Source organism: Hypanus sabinus, chromosome 14 (assembly GCF_030144855.1).
Source record: "Hypanus sabinus isolate sHypSab1 chromosome 14, sHypSab1.hap1, whole genome shotgun sequence".
Classification (NCBI taxonomy): Eukaryota; Metazoa; Chordata; class Chondrichthyes; order Myliobatiformes; family Dasyatidae; genus Hypanus; species Hypanus sabinus.
This window is the reverse complement of record NC_082719.1, coordinates 100,529,428-100,551,509: the sequence shown is the minus strand read 5'-3', so window position 1 is coordinate 100,551,509 and position 22,082 is coordinate 100,529,428. Positions and strand designations below refer to the sequence as shown.

General features: G+C 46.9%; 1 long non-coding RNA gene across 1 annotated transcript in view; it reads right to left on the bottom strand.

Annotated features, from left to right (window-relative positions):
- Window positions 1–2,141: 2,141 nt before the first annotated feature.
- LOC132405023 (uncharacterized) overlaps window positions 2,142–22,082 on the bottom strand; it is a 173,463-nt gene continuing 153,522 nt past the window's right edge. The window contains exon 3 of the long non-coding RNA XR_009515735.1: window positions 2,142–2,240. This is a non-coding gene — a long non-coding RNA (uncharacterized LOC132405023). The remainder of the gene's footprint in view (window positions 2,241–22,082) is intronic.

Below are 22,082 nucleotides of genomic sequence, written 5' to 3'. Positions count from 1 at the left end.
CAAAAATCTCAACTCTAGGTCCTGTCCTGTCCTTCTCCATAATTATATTGAAGCTAATGCTATTGTGATCACTGGACCCGAAGTGCTCCCCAACACATACATCTGTCAGCTGACCTATCGCATTCCCTAACAGGAGATCCAACACTGCCCCATCTCTAGACTGTACTTCTATGTATTGTTGCAAAAAACTATCCTGCACACATTTCACAAACTCTAAACCATCCAGCCCTTTTACAGAATGAGCTTTCCAGTCTACGTGTGGAAAATTAAAATCTCCCACAATCACCACCTTGTGTTTACTACAAATATCTTCTATCTCCTTACACATTTGCTCTTCCAACTCACGCTCCCCATTAGGTGGCCTATAATACACTCCTATCAGTGTTACTACACCTTTCCCATTCCTCAATTCCACCCAAATAGCCTCCCTAGAGGAGCTCTCTAATCTATCCTTCCAAAGCACCGCCATAAGATTTTCTCGGACAAGCAATGTAACACCTCCTCCTCTGGCCCCTCCTACTCTATCACACCTGAATCAACTAAATCCAGGAATATTTAGTTGCCAATCACACCCTTCTTGCAACCATGTTTCACTAATAGCTACAACATCATAATTCCAGGTATCAATCCACGCTTTAAGCTCATCCACCTTTCTTACAATGCTCCTAGCATTAAAATAGATACATTTAAGATACTCTCCACCTCCTCCTCTCTTTTCATCCCTAACAATGCATTCAAATTTATTATCCTTTTCTTTCTTCTCCCCTACATCTTCGGGCTGAGCACATCCCTTCTCCATCACCTGCCTTTCCTCCCTCACACACTGTCTATTTACTTGCTCTACTGGTGAACTAACCTCCCCTCCCATAGTTTCCTCAAATTGATTCCCGCCCCCCCCCCCCCATCTTACTAGTTTAAAGTCTGCCCTGTAGCCCTAGCAAACCTCCCCGCTAGGATATTGGTCCCCCCAGGATTCAAGTGTAACCTGTCCTTCTTGAACATGTCACGCCTGCCCCAGAAGAGGTCCCAATGATCCAGAAACTTGAATCCCTGCCCCCTGCACCAATCCCACAGCCACGCATTCATCCTCCACCTAATTCCATTTCTACTGTCACTGTCGCGTGGCACAGGCAGTAATCCCGAGATTACTACCTTTGCAGTCCTTCTTCTTAACTGCCTTCCTAACTCCCTATACTCTCGTTTCAGGACCGCTTCCCCTTTCCTACCTATGTCATTGGTACCTACATGTACCACGACCTCTGGCTCCTCACCCTCCCACTTCAGGATATCTTGGACGCGATCAGAAACATCCCGAACCCTGGCACCAGGTAGGCAAATTACCATCCGGGACTCCCGATCACCTCCACAGAACCGCCTGTCTGAACACCTGACTATCGAGTCCCTTCTTTCTATGGTCCTCTTTCTTCTATCCCTACCCTTCTCTCTTGGTATGCGCCTTTCTCTTGGTAGTCCCAGCTTTCCAGTACTTTGCAAAGTGATTCTTCTTTCCACAATTATTGCAAGACTCCCCATAAGCAGACACATCTTTGGGATGTGACCACCTCCACATTTGCTGTTTGAGCCTTCCTCTTCGCTTTACTGCTTCTTCGGGAAACACCTTTTGCGCTGTTCGTCTGTTTTTACAGTGTGGTGCAGTTCCTCTGCTTGTGTGGTCTCTGCTGCCCTACACATATTCCCAGCCTCTTCCAATCTCAAATCTTTTTTCTGGAGCAATCTTTCTCCGAGTCCATTATCTGGGATTCCACAAATTATTCTGTCTCTAACTAGTAGTGAGTCTTTCAAATCTCCAGTCTCACAGGACTTCAGTGTGTGTAGTCTGCTGAATTGGTTGAAGCTCTTGCCTTGTTTCTGGTCACAGGAAAAAAACTTGTATCTTTCAAATGTGATGCTTTTACTGGGAACAAAATACTCCTTACATTTTGTTATCAGAATGTGTAATGTAAAGGCTGTCTTATCAATTTGAAAGCTGTTATATAGATGTCCAAAGCATCCTCACCAATTACATGCAAAAGGATAGACGCTTTCAATTCTTCATCAGCCCCTCTCACTCCGCAAACTGCTAAATATATATCGAGTCGCTGTTTGAAGCATTTCCAGTTACCTGTTAGATTGCTGGTAAGCTGCATTGGTACAAGAGGATTTATGTTATCCATGATGGGAACTCTCGGCCTCTCATCTGAATTCAGGATACAATGCGCTCTCTGGCCAGCAGCTTCCCTCTGTCGAAATATAGCATCCCTTTCTCAGTCACACTCGGTATTCATTTACTCTCTGTGTTCAGTCTTCTGACACCATGTTATGTTTATTCTTAATAAAGACAAACTCGGTGTAGGTTTAACACTAGAACATTTAATTACTCAACACTGTTCAACAGGGAATGCGTGTGACCAGCTCTGCACTGAGGCTTCTGGTTCTGGGTGAACCACCCACGTTGCCCACTGGGAATTGAAGTTCTTTATTATACAAACATAATAACACAATGGGTTAGTAGGGTAGTTAGTCCTTGTAAACCGTCCTCTGATTAGGCTCAGGTTAATTAGGTGCTTTGCTGGGCAGCAAGGCTCATTAGCTGGAAGTGCCTGTGCTGCAATGTATTTCTGGAATGAGAAGAAGCACTCATTATCAAAGACTTGCATCATCCTGCCCTTGCCCTTCCCATGCTACTTCCATCAGAAGGTAGGTATTGGACCCTTAGGTTGCACACCAGCAGATTCAGGAACTGTTATTACCCCTCAATATTGAACCAGAGTGGATAACTTTGCTCACTTCAACACTGAACTGATTCCACAACCTACAGGTGCACTTTCAAGGACTCCACAACTCATGTTCTCAGTGTTATTGATTTACTATTTTTTATTTATTGTATTTGCAGTTTTGAAGTTTGGGCTAATCTGCACATTGGTTGTCAATCTTTGTGTGTAGTTCTTCATTGATTCTATTGTATTTCTGTACTCTTCTGTGAATGCCTGCAAGAAAATGAATCTCATGTGACATACCTGTACTTTGATAATAAATTTACTCTGAGCTTTGAAGTTGTCCAGGGTTTGCAATCAATAGATTCACTGCCTACACCCTGTTCTATTTCACAGTGAGTGGATAATGCCCCTTCCAATCAAGGAGTGACACAGGCTGTTATTTCATCAGCAGAACAAGGATTGTGGGTGCAGAAGTCACAGAAAATTGAATTAAATTGTCCAAGGTAAATTCCGTGGATAAACAAAAGGCATCTATTCTCATCTAAATCCACATGAAGCAGAAACGATGTAGAGAGGTGAACATGCTCAGTGGTGAGCAGCCTTCCCTACTGGCAGTCTTCCGACCAAACCGGATTATCAAGCTTCCCTTCCAATGGTTTTATGCAAACAGGTGGACCCAGAGGTGAGCACAGAGTCCCATAGGGCTGCAGTGAAAGTGAAGAGAGTCAGTCATGAAACATGTGATTTGAGCAGGTTTTATTGAAAAGTTGAGAACAATTGAAATGTGTTTGTGATCTGTATTGGTAAATAAACAAAATAAACATGCAACAATTAATCCTGACCCTGGAATAATGTTTTTCATGCTTGTTCTGTGGACTATGGACTATATCATTGACTCTGGAGAAAAGCTCAGAGAGTTGCAAACTCAGCCAATTCTATCATAGGCACTGGCCTCCCCACCATTGAGGACTCCTTTGACGTCACAAGAAGGTGGCTTTTTTCATTAAGGACCCCCATCAGCAAGGACATGCCCTCTTCTCATCGCTACCATCAGAGTGGATGTACAGGTGCCTGAAGGCAGACACTCGACATTATAGGAACTGCTTCTTCCTCTCCGTCATCAGATTTCTGAACAGATCATGAACGCGCGAATACCACCTCACTAGATTTTGCTCTCTTTTTGCATTACTTATTTACTTTGAGCCACACCAACCAGCAATCCTCAACACTACCCCTAAATTAACCCTAACCACATCATGGGACAATGTACAATGACCAATTAACCAGTACACCTATGGACTGTGGGAGGAAACCACAGCACCCGGAGAAATCACATGCATGCAACAGGATGATGCACAGACTCATTCCGGAGGATGCTGGGTCTGAATCCCTGAACTGTAATCACACTGCGTTAACTGTTACACTACCATGCTGCCCTATATATTATTTCTTATTGTCATTTATAGATTCTTTTACATATTGAAATTTACTGCTGCTGCAAAGCAACATATTTCACAACATATGCCAGTGATTCCAATTCTGAGAAATCTGTACTGACATATTTATCAGGATATGGTTGCCAGCAGTTATGAAGTACACATAATCACCAAATGGGGACAATGCTACAGTTTTATTGCTGAGGTAATCCAGCCTTTGATAACTGGATTCCTGTTTTATGTAGGTAGGGTGCTACCCTCATCACGAGGGAAGCCCAACAGAATTGTTCATCCTACACCGGTGTAGGAAACTTAGCATCTCGGGACTATCCTGATGAATTTTTACTCAGCCATCATTGAGAGTCTTGGGACCACCTCTTTTGGATTCCCACCATATCCTCCCTCTCCAAGTCCAGGTTGTCATGACTGCTACACTTAGAGGAAAGGATCATCGGCTGTCTGCCTCTGACACTTAAAGACCAGTTCATTGCCAGATCAAAGAAAAGAGCTGAAAAAAAAATTACTAACAAGAGAAAATCTGCAGATGCTGGAAATCCAAGCAACACACACAAATGCTGGAGGAACTCAGCAGGCCAGGCAGCATCTATAGAAAAAAGTTATGTCAATGTTTCAGGCCAAAACCCTTCGGCAGGACTGAGTTTTGGCCCGAAACGTCGACTGTACTTTTTTCTGGAAATGTTGCCTGGCCTGCTGAGTTCCTCCAGCATTTTGTGTGAAAAAATTACTGCTGACTCCACCCTCCCTAGCAGTCACCTATTCACCAAATTACCATCACTGACACACTACAAGCCCACCACCACCAGGAGTACACATCATCTCTGAAGCTTCTTTCCTGGAGCTACCCAGCTTCTCAACAAAACTCAGTCAGGGGTAATACCCTGACTGTGTTAGGGTATTGTCCTGTGTTTTATGCTTGGCCCCAAACTGCGATCACTTCTGGTATGTTTCATGTACTGGCAACAAAGTGACTCTGAACCTGAAGGGTCTCCACCTGTAACATCAGCTGTTTATTCATTTCTATAGATGCTGCCTGGCCTGCTGAGCTCCTCCACCATTTTGTGTGGGTTGCTTGAATTTCCAGCATTTGCAGATTTTCTCATGTTTCTGATTCTGATTCTGTCGGTCAAGGACATTTGAAGATTAAAGAATAGCTTTACTTATCACGGGTACATCATAAAATACAGCGCAATGTGTTGTTTGTGTCGAATCAAATCAGCAAGGATTGTGCTGGGTGTTGCTATTCTTCTGGCACTGTCAGAGCATATCCACAAATCACCAACGCTAACCCTTTGGAATGTGGGAGAAAACCAGATTACCTGGAGGAAACCCACATGGTAATGAGGAGAACGTACATCTCCATTCACTAAGTGGCACTGTAAGAGGATGCGCTAACTACTGCCCTATCAGTATAACCATTTTAGAGCTACCATTGAGATGTAGTGGTTTCAGGAGATTCAACATGTCTTCGAAGATTCAAAAACCTTGACATATCTATGGGGGAAAGCACTCTGACTGGTTGCAATATGTCCTGGTATCAAAACTCCAGTGTAAAGGAACACAAGGGCTACAGCTAATGGTGGAGTCACCCAGTTACATCATGGATACAGATCTCCCCACAATCAAGAACATATACAAAAGGAAGGTAGCATCTATCATCATCCCCACCATTCGGCACATGCTCTTTTCTCAATGCTGCCATCAGACAGCTAGCACAGGAACCTGAAGACCCAAAACCAAGCTGCAATATTACCTCGTGGCTCAGACTCAATCCCTCAACTGAAGGCCAACACTCCATATGCCTTCTTAACCACTGTTCCAATTGTGTGAAAAATTTGGGAGATCTACAGTACTGTGTTGAAGATGAAAGCACCAAGCTAGGGTTCCTAAGACTTTTGCACAGTACTATAATAATGTTATGTATTGCACTGTACTGCTGATGCAAAAAAAAGCAAATTTCATGACAAATGTGAGTGATGATAAACCTGATTCTAATACGGGTCTCTATTGTGGACTGAGAGTGGGAAGGGGGCAGGGAGAGGGGAATCACAGTTGGGAAAGGGGAAGGAAAAGGGGAGGGAGTGAGAATCACCAGACAGAGATCCTGTAATGATCAATAAACCAATTGTTTGGAAACAAATGACCTTGCCTGGTGTCTGAATGCTGGGTGTGTCTGCACCCGTGCCATCCCCTGCCGTGGCATCCCTTCTCTGCCACCTGTCCCACACCACTCCCATGGCACACTACCCTCACCATTCCCAAAATCCTTTGCCCTTGCCAGATTTACAAACTTGCTCTCTGCTCCATGTTGCCAACTACAGTGTTGTGCAAAAGTCTTAGACACACTAGCTATATATATGCGTCTAAGACTTTTGCACAGTACTGCATATGGAAACAGAAGGATGGACAATGCTTCAGATTGGGACACAGCATCAGAACTGAGAGTGTAGAGGGATAATACCCAGCACAAAGAAGTGAGAGTGAGGGGGTCAGGCAGATGCTGGCAGGTGACAATTGGAAACGGGTGAGGTGCGGGCAGTAGGAAGATGCCAAAGGGGACGGCAGAGAGAAAAGCTGGTGTGTAACTGGCAGAAACAGAGGGATGAGGATGGTGTCAGGTGGAGAAAGGGTTAAGAAGGCAAGCCAAGGGAAGAGGAACTCCAGGTGGATAGTGTAGGTGCTGAAACGAGATGGGGTTGGGTGACTAGTCATAAATTGTCAATAATGGAGGATTGTGAGGGTGGTGGTGCTGGGGAAGGGATGTGAGTGTAGAATGAATAAGAATACAGAGAACCTAGGTAGACAGAAGGAGTAGGAGGTTCCAGGTAGGGGTGTGGGTTTCTATATATGGCCCAGGTGCAGGTCAGTGGGACTAGGCAAAAAAATGGTTCGGCACAGACAAGAAGGGCCAAAAGGCCTATTTCTGTGCTGTAATGTTCTATGGTTCTATGGTACTATGGTTTACCTGGAATACTCCTACCAAGTACACAAAGTAACACACACAGAATGTTGGAGGAACTCAGCAGGTCAGGCAACATCTGTGGAAAGGAATAAACAATCAATGTTTTGGGCTTATATTCTTCATCAGGACTAGAACGGAAAGGGGGAAGAAGCCAGAATAAGAAGGTACAAAGTACATTTATTATCACCTCCTTACAGGCAGCCACAAAACAAAGAAACACAGAAGAACCCAAAAAAAAAAAGACCATAAAACACCCAATGTGAAGAAAAGAAACAAATCATACAAATAAGAAAATGAGCAAATAGCATTCAGAACAAAAGTGAGCCGATAGACACAAAACCCATAGCCTCAGCCTCGGTTCAGCACAAATATCGCAGAGCAGTGAGTAGAAACAGCCCAACCCTCCTCTCCTCTCCTGTCCTATCCTGACATCCTGCCTTTTCAATCTATCTGACATGGCAGTTAGATCGTACAAACATCCGGAGGGATTGGGAAAGGAGCCAAGCTTGAAGGTGCTGGGTGAAACCAGGCGGGTGGAGGATGGGGGGGATGAAATAAATATCTGGAAGGTGATTTTGCTGGAAAAGGTAAATGTTGAAGAAGAAGGAATCTGATAAGTGAGGAGAGTGGACCATTGGAGAAAGGGAAGGAGGAGGGTCATCAGAGGGAGGTGATAAGCAATTGAGGAGGAGAAAAGAGGTAGGAGGAGAGTTAATGTGGAGGATGGAAGTAGAGGGAAGGGGGAGCGGGAAAATATTACCAGAAGTTAGATAAATTGATTTTGTATGTGTTACTCCGGATTTTCCGCACGTGCAGAATGTTTTGTGTTTATATTCTTAGCACTGTGTTATGAACACCAAGTGTTGGTGGAACATCCAGCTTGTGCTTGGCCTCACTTTGGCAGTGAATAAGTTAGAGGACAGATGGGACAGTGTGGCAAGGGGAGGGGGAGCTGAAATAATATGCATCCAGAAGTTGCCTGTCTTTGAAGTTGAGAGTTTTCTTTTCTTATTGCTCTTGTATTATCACTTAAACTCATCACCCCTATTGAGATGTTTCAAGGATTACCCCTTGTAATAATGATCAGTGAGAGGAATCTGTATTTCCCTCCAAGTATCTTTATTGTTTAAACTAACAAGTACGTGAATTGAAGCATTAAATACCTTGTGAACACACCTGCTAAGTATCCCTGACTCCCTTGAATAGTCAAAGAATAGCAAAGGTATTACCCAGACAAAGCAGTTTACACTGGCCAGGCGTTCCTCGTACCGACTCACTCGCCATGTGTTTCATGCAGGGTCGCTCACGTTTGTATCTGCAATGGTCATACTTCAAAGTTACTGCTGCCAATTCGTCTACACAAAGCGTCTACATTTATATTCCTTCCTTATCAATTCAAATATTGCATTCCAGTGTCTTTGGCCACTCGTCATGTGCCTGACCTTTAACATCTTGTTATTGGCTCTGCTCCAAACCAGCATCCATTTATTGCCCTCTTCCCATCAAGTGACAGTCAATAAATTATGGCTCTTTGTTCTCAATCAGCAACAAGCTGGATTCATGCAGAATAGATACTAATTCCAACAGTCAAAACCTGCATGTTATATCCAACCAAAGAACATCTCACAAATAACTTCTTATTTGGAAATGATCTCCAGTCCAGTAGATTACCTGGAGCATCGCTGTGTCTTCTTTAGAACATTGATCAAGCCAAACACTTTAAGCTCACAAAATGGAGAACAGAGTGTCTTTACAAAATGGCAGCCTTCATCCCCAAGTGCACCACAAGAACAAATGCAATGGGCCTATCTGCTTCCGCTATCCTTAATTCACTTGAATTCACTGATTCACAGACTGTTGTTCTTTCTGGCCAACAGGAGCATAAGCTGCTGATGGCATCTCACCAGAGTCCTCTTTCCTGGGCCAGTCTTTCAAGTTGTCCCCATTTTCAAAGGTTCTTCCTCTCCCAGGGATGCGGTGTTTGGAGCTTCTATTGGTGTTTCTGTAGCTCTGAGTTTGTACCGGATAGTTCTGCTGGCCCATACACAACCTTCCTTCTTTCGCAGCCGGGCTTGGGACCGCCTATGGTAGAGTTATAGACTCTGTTGTGTCCTTCCAAATAAATGAGCTGATGAAGTGAATCTCCATGGTTGTAATCTCCTCTAGCACAATTCCTTCAATTCTAGCATTATGACAAATTTCATTCATAACCACCTACTTTCACCCACCAAAGCACTCAAAAGAATCAGAATCAGGTCTATTTTCATGCCATACTCTCTTATGAAATTTGTTGTTTTATTGCAGAGAGTGCAATAAATAAAAAATGATAAGATACTGTGGCGGCTCATTTCCTAGCGTATGCGAACCGACTCACAATTAGATAGCCTACGGGGGTTTGCGAGCACAGAGCTTTGGAGCCTCTTCGCCATGGGGGGCCGGTTGACAGAGGCTTAAAAGTGAGGCTGAAGTTTTCGAATAAAGTTTTTCCTTCGACTGCAGTTACCGACTCCGTGTCGTAATTTTAGTGCTGTTTGTAGCACACCGCTACAATTGGTGACCCCGACGGTCCAAACGATTTTTGGACCAGAAATGACCGACGCCGCCTCTGTTCATGCGGTTTCGTTGAAACTGCCGGGTTTCTGGACACAGCGCCCGGACCTATGGTTCCAGCAAGCCGAAGCCCAATTCCACGTTCGCCGGATCACCTCAGAAGACACCCGCTACTACTACGTGGTGGGCTCCCTCGACCAGGACACAGCTGCCCAGGTCGCGGAGTTCGTACAGTCGCCCCCGGCAGACGGCAAGTACACGGAATTCAAAGCTCTGCTCCTCAGGACTTTCGGACTCTCTCGGCGTGAGCGGGCTGCCCGTTTACTGCACCTGGATGGCTTGGGCGACAGACCTCCATCGGCTTTAATGAACGAGATGTTGTCTCTGGCCGAGGGGCACACAGGCCTCATGTTTGAGCAGGCATTCCTGGAGCAGCTGCCCGAGGACATACGCCTGCTGCTGTCCGACGCGGATTTCAGTGACCCCCGGAAGGTGGCAGCCCGGGCGGACTTGCTGTGGAACGCCAAAAAGGTGAGCGGGGCGTCCATCGCACAGATCACCCAGCCACGCTCCCGGCAGCAAACCAGTCCAGGCCCGGCCGCAGAGCCCACTAACCCCCGGCCCAATGACCACTGGTGCTTCTACCACCAGCGGTGGGGCGCAGAAGCCCGCCGTTGCCGCCCGCCCTGCAAGTTCCCGGGAAACGCCAGGGCCAGCCGCCGCTGATGGCTACGGCGGCTGGCCATCGGGATAGCCTCCTGTATGTGTGGGATAGCAGGTCGGGACGCCGCTTTTTGGTCGATACTGGGGCTGAGGTCAGCGTTTTACCTCCGACAAGTTACGACACTCGCAGCAGGGCACCGGGTCCCCCCCTGAGGGCCGTGAATGGCAGCACAGTAAGGACCTATGGCACCCGTCAGGTGCAGCTACAGTTCGGCCCCAGCCAGTTCACGTGGGACTTCACACTGGCCGCCGTAGCCCAACCGCTTCTGGGTGCGGATTTTTTGCGAGCTCACAGCCTGCTGGTTGACCTGCCCAGGAAGAGACTGGTACACGCCGAGACCTTTCAGACGTTCTCCCTGGGCGCGGCCCAGTTGCCAGCCCCTCACCTCGGCTCCATCACGCTGTCCGACAACGACTTCACCAGGGTCCTGGCGGAGTTCCCATCGGTTCTGGCACCGCAGTTCACAGCAGCCATGCCCAGGCACGGCGTACAGCACCACATCCCGACACAGGGACCACCCCTCCATGCCCGTGCTCGGCGGCTTCCCCCGGACAAGCTCCGACTGGCGAAGGAGGAGTTCCAGAGAATGGAGGAATTGGGGATCATCCGGCGGTCCGACAGCCCCTGGGCTTCCCCCCTGCACATGGTGCCCAAAGCGACGGGGGGCTGGAGACCGTGCGGCGACTACCGCAGGCTGAACGAGGCTACCACACCGGACCGCTACCCTGTGCCGCACATTCAGGACTTTGCGGCAAACCTGCACGGCGCCCGGATCTTCTCCAAGGTCGACCTTGTCCGAGGTACCATCAAATCCCGATGCATCCTGACGACGTCCCCAAGACGGCTCTCATCACCCCGTTTGGCCTCTTCGAGTTCCTCCGCATGCCGTTCGGCCTGAAGAATGCCGCACAGACGTTCCAGCGGTTAATGGACGCGGTGGGACGGGACCTGGACTTCGCGTTCATCTATTTGGATGACATCCTCATAGCCAGCGGCAGTCGTCAGGAGCATCTGTCCCACCTCCGTCAACTCTGCGCCCGACTGAGTGAGTACGGTCTTACAATTAACCCTGCCAAATGCCAGTTCGGACTTGATACCATTGACTTCCTGGGCCACAGGATTACTAAAGACGGGGCAACCCCTCTGCCCGCTAAGGTAGATGCGGTCCGCCACTTCCCCCGACCCACCACGGTCAAAGGCCTTCAGGAATTCGTAGATATGGTCAATTTCTACCGCCGCTTCCTCCCTTCAGCTGCCCGGATCATGCGCCCCCTGTTCGCCCTGATGTCGGGTCCGAGCAAGGACATTACCTGGGACGAGGAGTCTGCCGCCGCTTTCGTTCAAACGAAGGAAGCTTTGGCTGACGCCGCAATGCTAGTACATCCCAGAATGGACACCCCTACCGCCCTCACAGTGGACGCATCAAACACGGCAGTCGGTGGGGTGCTGGAGCAGCTCATCGCAGGTCGCTGGCAACCCCTGGCGTTTTTCAGCAAACACCTGCGGCCACCCGAGCTCAAGTACAGTGCTTTTGACCGGGAACTGTTGGCGCTCTACCTGGCAATCCGGCATTTCAGGTACTTCCTAGAAGGTCGGCCCTTCACCGCGTTCACGGACCACAAACCGCTTACCTTTGCGTTTACGAAAGCATCCGACCCCTGGTCATCCCGCCAGCAACGCCACCTGTCCTACATCTCTGAATACACAACGGATGTCCGGCACGTCTCGGGTAAGGACAATGTCGTGGCGGATGCGCTCTCTCGCCCTACCGTTCATGCCCTTTCCCAAGGGGTAGACTTTGAGGCACTGGCAGAGGCACAGCAGGTAGATGAGGAGATTCCGAGTTACAGGACTGCAGTCTCTGGTTTGCAGCTCCAGGACCTCCCCGTGGGCCCAGGTGAGAGGACCCTACTCTGTGACGTCGCCACCAACCAGCCCCGTCCGGTCGTCCCCGCAGCCTGGCGGCGACGTGTTTTCGACTCCATTCATAACTTGGCGCATCCCTCCATCCGGACAACTGTCCGGATGGTTTCCAGCAGGTTCGTTTGGCACGGACTCCGCAAACAGGTCAGTGAATGGGCCAGGACGTGCATGCACTGCCAGACGGCCAAGGTTCAGCGGCACACCAAAGCCCCACCGCAGCAGTTCCATCCCGCCCACCGGCGTTTCGACCACATTCATGTGGATATCGTGGGCCCCCTGCCAGTGTCGCGCGGAGCGCGTTACCTCCTGACTATCGTGGACCGGTTCACAAGATGGCCAGAGGCGGTCCCGCTCACCGACACCACCTCCAAATCTTGCGCCCGAGCCCTGATCGCCACCTGGATATCCCGCTTTGGTGTACCAGCCCACATTACCTCCGACAGAGGCGCCCAGTTCACCTCCAGCCTGTGGTCAGCTATGGCCAGCCTTTTGGGGACTCAGCTGCACCACACCACTGCCTACCACCCACAGTCGAACGGGCTAGTGGAGCGTTTCCACCGTCACCTGAAGTCGGCCCTCATGGCCCGCCTGCGAGGAGCCAACTGGGCGGACGAGCTTCCCTGGGTCCTTCTCGGCATCCGCACAGCGCCCAAGGACGACCTGCACGCCTCGTCGGCCGAGTTGGTATACGGCGCGCCCCTGGCCGTCCCCGGGGAGTTCCTACCAGCCCCGAGGGGGCAAGAGGAAGAACCCGCTGCAGTCCTGGGCAGACTTCGCGAGAAGCTCGGTAACCTGGCCCCCATACCCACTTCACAGCATGGGCGGCACCCGACCTGCGTACCCAAAGACCTACGGAACTGTAAGTTTGTGTTTGTACGAAGGGGCGGGCATCGGCCACCGCTGCAGCGGCCATACGAGGGGCCGTTTACGGTGCTCCGGAACAACGGGTCCACGTTCGTGCTGGACGTTGGGGGGAAGGAGGAGGTTTTCACGGTGGACCGCCTCAAGCCGGCCCATGTGGACCTGGCGCAACCGGCCGAGTTTCCGGCGCCTCGGCGCAGAGGCCGACCTCCCAAGCAGGTTCTGGCCCAGGCTGTGGACATTGGGGGGTGTATCGCCGGTTCTGGGGGGGGGTTATGTGGCGGCTCATTTCCTAGCGTATGCGAACCGACTCACAATTAGATAGCCTACGGGGGTTTGCGAGCACAGAGCTTTGGAGCCTCTTCGCCATGGGGGGCCGGTTAAAAGTGAGGCTGAAGTTTTCGAATAAAGTTTTTCCTTCGACTGCAGTTACCGACTCCGTGTCGTAATTTTAGCGCTGTTTGTAGCACACCGCTACAATACAATAAAAAATATAGATTTAACAAAAGATGAAGAGCGAGGTTCTGTTCATAGGCTCATGGATCATTCAGAAATCTGATGGTGGAGGGGAAGCAGCTGCTCCTAAAACACTGAGTGTGTGTTTTCAGGTTCCTGTACATCCTCCTTGATGGTAGTAATGAGAAGAGGGCACGTAATGGATGGTGAAGATCCTTCCTGCTGAATGCCACCATCTTGAGGCATCGCCTTTTGAAGATGTCCTCCATGGACGGGAGGGCAGTTATAGGCTCCCCTACCATGGAGTAGAAGGTGCGACCATTCACCTTATCAAGTTGAAGTTCAAGTTTATTGTTATCTGACTGTACGTACATATAACCAAATGGAAATAACATCCCTCCAGGCCACGGTGCACCCACAATACATATATCACACAAAATATTACCACCAATAATTTAATAAAATATAATGCAAAGTGCTTGTAGTGCACAACACAGGTAAACAGTAAACCATAAACGGCTCAATGTCCAAGTGATGAGACAGTGGTGGCAGGGTATTCATTAGACCAAAAGACCATAAGATATAGGACCAGAATTAGGCCATTTGGCCCACTGAATCTGCTCCGCCAATTCATCATGGCTGATCCAATATTCCTCTCAGCCCCAGTCTCATGCCTTCACCCTGTATCCCATCATGCCCTGACCAATCAAGAATCTACCAACTTCTTTATTTAAAGATACATAGACACTTGGACCCACAGATTCACCACTCCCTGGCTAAAGAAATTCCTCCTCATCTCCATTCTAAATAGATGCCCGCTATTCTGAGGCTGTGTCCTCTGTTTTTAGACTCTCTCACCATAGGAAAGCCTTTCACCATTCGATAGGTTTCAATGAGGTCAGCCCTCATTCTTCTGAATTCAAATGAATACAGGCCCAGAACCATCAAATGTGCTTAATATGACAAGCCATTCAATCCTAGAATTATTTTTGTGAACTGCCTTTGAGTCCTCTCCAGTTTCAGTACATCCTTTCTAAAATAAGAGGCCCCAAACTGCTCACAATACTCCAATGAGGCCTTCATAAAGTGTCAACATTACATCCTTGCTTTTATGTTCTAGTGTTCTTGAAATAAATGCTAACATTGCATTTACCTTCCTCGCCACAGATTCAACCTGCAAATTAACCTTTAGAAAATTCTGCATAAGGACTCTCAAATCCCTTTGTGCCCAGTTTTTTGTATTTTCTCTCCATTAAGATAACAGTCCAACATCTTCCCAACCATTGAGGTTAGACTGGCCTAGGTTAATTAATTCTTTTGTACTGCCTCTCTTCCTTCTTCAAGAGTGGAGTGAAATTTGAAAATTTCCAGGTCCTGAACCATTCCAGAATCTAGTGTAACACCCTGGTTAAGATTTTTACTGCTATGCTGTAGGTATTTCATTTTAGCAGTTCTGTCAGAGCAGTCTGTTCTGTTTTCAGCCTTTTTGGGTTTGAGCTAAGATAAGAGGCTTTGCTGTTCAACTTAAGAATGTTGTGTCAGCCAATCAGGATGGTGGAGTTGGGAGAAGGTTCAGGAGAACGATGGGCGGAAATGTTTTTCTGATGAACACTGGAGTGAGTCGAAGTGTTTTTGGGTTTAACTGGGAGAAGACATGAGGGAAGGAGGCTGAAGATGCTGTCCCAGTTGGACAAAGTGCTTTGTGAAGATGAATGGCTTCAAGGAGGAGGGATCTCTACTCCCGTGGGGGAGCCTGTTTGTTCGAGATGGATTTCCAGCGACATTCGGAAGGTGGTGTGAGCTTTCAAGCAGAACGAGAATCCAGCATATGAGTTAAAGACAACTTCACAATGAGCTCCAACTTACGTGCACATTTGACTGTTCAATTATGATGGGCCATTTTGTCTTTTTCTTTCTTTAATAACTGTTTGGTTAAGTTAACATTCATAAATATACTTTCTTCATAGTTGTTTGCAGTGGACAGTCTGTTATTTCTTGCCACCAAGCGGTTGCTTGGCAGCAGTAAGTTATATCCCAGCCTCATGGTTTTGACAGGACCCAAGTCATATCTACCCTTGACATATGGACACTGAATCCGGTGGTTGCCAGTGAGGGGCTAACGGTACACATCTCGAGAGACGCCTGGTAAAAAGATGTTTCTGTGGTGATTCTTGAAAGATCATTATTAACACCTTCACAATCTCTTCAGTCACCTCTTTCAGAACTCTACAGTGTATACTGTCTGGTCCAGGTGAGTTATTTACCCTCAGACCTTTCAGTTTCCCAACAACCTTCTCTCTAGTTATAGCAACTTCACACACTTCATGACCCCTGACACCTGGAACTTGTAGTGCCTTCCACAGTGAAGACTGATGCAAAATACTTATTCAGTTCATCTGCCACTTCATTGTCCCCCATTACTACCTCTTCAGCATCATTTTCCAGTGGTCCGATATCTACTCTCACCTCTCTTTTATAATGTATCCGAAGACACTTCTGGTATTCCCTTTAGTATTATTGGCTAGCTTACTTTTGTATTTTATCTTTACCTTCTTAATGCAATTTTTAGTTGCCTTCTCTTAGCTTTTAAAAGCTTCCCAATCCTATTAACTTCCCACTAATTTTTGCTCTATTATAAGCCCTCTCTTTGGCTTTTACGTTGGCTTTGACTTCTCTTGTTACCCATGGTTGTGCAATTTTACCTTCAGAATACTTCTTCCTCTTTGGGATGTATATATCCTGTGCCTTCCGAATTGCTTCCAGGAATTTCAGCCATTACAGCTCTAATCAGTTCCGGTTCATTGCAGAACACACATTCCAGAATAGCTGATCCCCTAGTCTCACAGCCTGAGGGAAGAAGTTGTTACCCAGTCTCTCAGTTCTAGTTCAGATGCCCCTGTATATCTCCTTCCTGATGGTAGAAGGTGAAACAGATAGTGGGATTGGTGGTAGGGATCCACAACGGTGCCTCAGGCCCTTCGTTTCCATGTCACGTATGATTTTATAAACCTCAATGAAGTCACCACTCAGCCTCCCTTCACTCCTGATTATCTATGATAATACTTGGAATGTTTGATTTAGATTACATAAGGCATTTACTCTTAGTGGCTAGATGATGTGATCTAAGTGACTTTAACCATGGAATGATTGTTGGAACCTGTTGGAGTGGTTTAAGTAGCGCAGAAACTGCTGATCTCCTGGGATTTTAATGCAGAAAATTCTCTAGAGTTTACAGGGAATGGTGTGAAATTTTTTAAAAAAGTCCAGTGAGTGGTAGTTCTGTGGACAAAAATACCTTGTACATGAGAGGGGAGAATGGCCAGATTGGTTCAAATTGACAAGAAGGCGACAACAACTCAAATAACCACACGCTTCAACAGTGGTATGCAGAAGAGCATCTCTGAATGCACAACACATCAAACTTTGACACTGAGTGGCTACAGTAACAGATGACCACTAACGTACACTCAATGGCCGTATTATTAGGTAAAGTGGCCATTGAGTGGACTGTGTTTGAACTACATTTCATTATTGCATGTCTTTTGCACAGTCGTGAAGTTAATGTCACACTTCTAAGTCAAATCAATGCAGAGAGGAACGTGCAAAGTTCAACAATAAATGTTGCCAAAAGGAATGGACTCTTGCTCTTTTCTTAATAGTTCCTTATCGCTGTTAGAGCTGGGACAAGCTCCGAATGGTATGCATCTCAAATAGCCTGTGACAAACAAGTCCAGCTCATGGCCCTCACATGTTGCTTAGTTACTAAGCCCAGCAGAACCGTTTCAAACGAAAGGAGAGAGGGCAAAGACAGGTTACTGGTGTCTTATAATCAGTCACCTTGTGCAGATGGGGCTCATCAGCTGTGATTGGCAGATCCTCTAGGGGAAGGAAAACTCGGACCTCAAACCTCCGCTACCTTGTGGTTACACCCACTCATGGGGAAGGCTTCAGGAGTAAACCCTGAAGGAAAAAATCTGGTCTCTAAGCTAGTCCTACATTGAGTTCAATGCTGACTGGCGACCCCTGCGATTCTGCTGGTGCCAAACTGCATCAGTCCCCTCTGTTCATTTGGGTTCATCAGATGCATGGAGAGGGGAAGCTTCAAAGATAAAGTTCAAAATTTCAGAGTAAATTTTATTATCAAAGTACAAATATGTCACCACGTACAGCCCTGAGAGTCATTTTCTTGTGGGCATACCCAGCAAATCTATAGAATAATAACTCTAGTAGGATCAACAAAAGATCAACCAGAAGACTACAAACTGCACATGCAAGTATAAATGAATAGCAATAAGTAACGAGAACATGAGAAAACAAAATATAAAGTCCTTAAAGTGAGATCATTGGTTGTGGGAACATCTCAATGGATGGACAAGTGAGTGAAGTTATCCCCTTTTATTCAAGAGCCTGATGGTTGAGGGGTAGTAACTGTTCCTGAACGTGGCAGTGTGAGTCCTGCGGCTCTTTTATTCTACCTGATGACAACAGCATGGCCTGGGTATTGAGGATCTCTGATGATGGATGCTGCTATTCTACGACAGCGTTCCATGTACATGTGATCAATGATGAGGAGGGCTTTACTTATTATGTACTGGGCTGAATCCACTACCTTTCGTAGGATTTTCTATTCAAAGGCATTGGTGTTCTCATACCAGGCCCCAATGCAGCCAGTCAATACATTCTCCGCTACACAGCTATAGATGTTTGACATGCCAAAGACTCCTAAAGAAATAGAGGCATTGCTGAGCTTTCTTCACAATTATATTCATATGAGCTTGCTCTCCATATTGTACTGCCCTGGCTTGCATATCTAGACAGCTATGACGAACATCCATGGTCGAACCTGACCAATGCAGGTCTCCCTTGCTGGGCCCAATTCACAGATTGGGATTTTCAATTTTCCACGTAGCACTCTGGTTTATGTGTTTATTAAAGCTGCACAAAAATGTGCTAGGCACTGTGTTACCATGGAAATCTGACCCCTGGTTAGAACATGAATCCTCAAAGTATTTTGCAGTCACTGCTCAATCTAATTGCCATCACGTTAGAAGCTTTATAGTCAATGTTCAGAACACGCTTGGAGCATTGTAACACACACAAAATGCTGCAGGCACTCAGCAGGTCAGGCAGCATCTATCGAAATTAATGAGCAGTTAAACATTTTGAGCTGAGACCCTTCATCAGGAGGTATTGTGAGCAGACTTGGGCCCCCTTTTCCTAAGGAAAGACGTGCCGGCATTGGGGAGGGGCCAGAGGAGAGTCATGAAGAATGATCTTGGGAATGAAAGGGCTAATATTTGAGAAGCACTTCTGGGCCATACCCGCTGGAGTTTAGAAGAATGAGGAGGGATCTCTTTGAAAGCTATCGAACGTTTGGAAGGGCTAGATAGAGTGGACGTGGAGAGGATGTTTCCTATAATGGGGCGTCTATGATCAGAGAACACAGACCAGAATGGAAGGACATCCTTTAGAATTGAGATGAGAGGAACTTCTTTAGCCAGAGGGTGCTGAATCTGTGAAATTTATTGGCCTAGATGGCTGTGGAGGCAAAGTCATTGGGTATATTGAAAGCGGAGTTTGATAGGTTCTTGAATAGTCAAGGCATCAAAGGTTACAGGGAGAACACAAAAGAATAGGGTTGAGGGAGATAATAAATCAGGCATATTGGAATGGCAGACCAAACTCAATGGTTCAAATGGCCTAATTCATTTCCTACAGTACTGAGTGAAGGTCTTTGGAACATACTGTACATATGGCTAGGATGCCCGCATCCTTTGCAGAGTACTGCATTTGTCAATGTGGAGCGGAGAATGAGTTAATAAATCTGGCTGGAGCAAAGGGTGGAGAGCCATGGGAGGGGTGTGGGACGGGTGACAGAGAAGGAGTGTTAGAGGTGGGGGGGAGGTGTGGGTGCAGACATATCCAGCCCAGAGACTCCAGGCATGGTCATTTGATGCCAAACATTTTGTTTATTACAGAATGTCTCTCTGGTGCTTCCTACTCCCTCCCCTCCCCTCTCCCTTCCCCTTTTCCAAACCATGATTCCCTTCTCTCTGCACCCTTCCCACACAGTCGAGGTTTATCGTCACTTACATATGTCATGACCCCACTATAGTTGCTGCCCTTACCCCCATTTCCTCTATTCTCGAACGTCCATGCTCACTCCATCTTCCCACTGCCTGAACAGTGACAGAGTTCCTCTTGTCCTTATCTTCCACCCTATCTGCCTCTGCATCCAACACTTCATGCCATCTCCAAAAGGATCCTACCACTAAGCACATCTTTATCACTTCCACCCCGCCACCCCAACTCTCCACATTCTTCAGGGATTACACCTTCCACAATTCCTTTCTATATTCATCCATCCCCATTACCCTCCCAGTGCTTACTTCTGCAAACGGCCTAAGTGCTACACCTGCTCCCTCACCTCCATTCAGGGCCCCAGGTAGCCCTTCCAGAGGTCATCTATGTGACCTGTTGTAAATCAGGGAACTGCTTTGTCGAGCACTTCAGTTCCAGCAGCCAGAAGCAGGACTTCCTAATGGCCAATCATTTTAATTCCCATTCCCATTTCTGTTTCAACGTGTCAGTTCATGGCCTCCTCTTGTCCCAAGATTAGGCCACTTTCAGAATGGAGGAGCAACACTTTATATTCCGTCTGTGATTCCTCCATGAAACATAGAAACATAGAAAATAAGTGCAGGAGTAGGCCATTCGGCCATTCGAGCCTGCACCGCCATTCAGTATGATCATGAATGATCATCCAACTCAGAACCCTGTACCTGCTTTCTCTCCATACCCCCGATCCCTCTAGCCACAAGGGCCATATCTAGCTTCCTCTTAAATATAGCCAATGAACTGGGCCAACTGTTTCCTGTGGCAGAGAATTCCACAGATTCACCACTCTCTGCGTGAAGAAGTTTTTCCTCATTGCTGATGGTATTATTGATTTCTCCTTCCAATAAACAAACTCCCCACTCATTCTATTCCCAATTCTGACATTTCACCTTGCCTATTACTTCTCCCTGTGTCCTCTCTTTCTTCCCCTTCTTCCGTGGTCCCCTCTCCCCTCCTATCAGATTCTTTCTTCACCAACCCTTGACTTTTCCCACCCACTTGGCTTCACCTACCACCTTCCTGCTAGCCTCTTTCCACTCTCCCCCACTTTTTATTCTGGCATCTTCCCCTTCCTTCCCAGTCCTGAAGAAAGGTCTTGGCCCGAAACTTTGACTGTCTCTCCACTAAGCTATACCTAAGCTATATATATATGTGGCTTCAACTTTTGCACAATACTGTATATCTTATGGTCTTATCTCATGGCAAAGAACTGTCTGACCTGGGAAGTGAAAAAAAACAGCTGAGAAAGAAGAAAAGGGAAGAAGATTGATCTGACCCTCCCCTTAAGCCTGTCTGTAGTGCCAGCTCAAGAGGATTGACTCAAATGCCCTTGGGTCCTAGACTCCCCCACCATAGGTAATGTCCTTTCCACATCCACTCTATCCAGACCTTTCAATATTTGTTTGGCTTCAATGAGATAATCCATCATTCTCCTAAACTCTAGCAAATACAGGCCCAGAGGCAACAAACGCTCCACATATGTCTGACAAATGCCTGGAGCATAGAAAAATAAGGGGGATTTGATAGAAGTATATAAACTTCTGAAGAGATAGTAGGGTCATATTACCTCACTCTATAAGTATATCATTTTTGGAGTAACTTGGCCTAGGACTACCTCAGCCAAGGGTACCTGAGCCTAGGAGTACTTCGGACTCGGAGTACCTCAGTCTTGGAGTACCACAGCCTTGGATTACTTCAACCTATTTCAACTTATTTCAGCCTAGGGGTACTGCAGCCTAGGAGTACTTCAGCCTAGCCTATGAGTGCCTCAGCCAAGAATCACTTCAACTCTGGAGTCTCTGTCTGGGATTACATCAGCCTGCAAATGCCTCAGCCTAGGATTACCTACCGCAGTCTAGGAGTACCTCAGCCTAGAATTACCTCAGTCTAGGATTATCTCAGAATAGGAGAACCTCAGCTGAGGAGTACTTGAGTCTACAAGTGCCTTCTCGTAGAAGTATCTCAACCTAGGATTACATCAGCTCAGGTGTACCTCAGCCTAGGAGTACCTCAGTGTAGGATTCCCTTGGCCTAAGAGTACTTCAGCCTTCTGCGCTAGGAGTTTTGCTTGAGTTCTAATTATTTTGAGCCATCCCAAGGACACATATGTCATAACCTAAAGGGTGGTTTTTCCATCTGATGCATAAACCAGATCTAATTGTTCACAGTCATTAGACTCTGAGTTTGCAAGTTCCTATTTCTACCAATTGTGTGAAAGGGTTTGAAAATCCTACAAAGATTAAACATTCGCTTTATTTGTCACATATACATCAAAATATACAGTAAAATGCATCAGTGATTCAATAATCTTTCTTTTT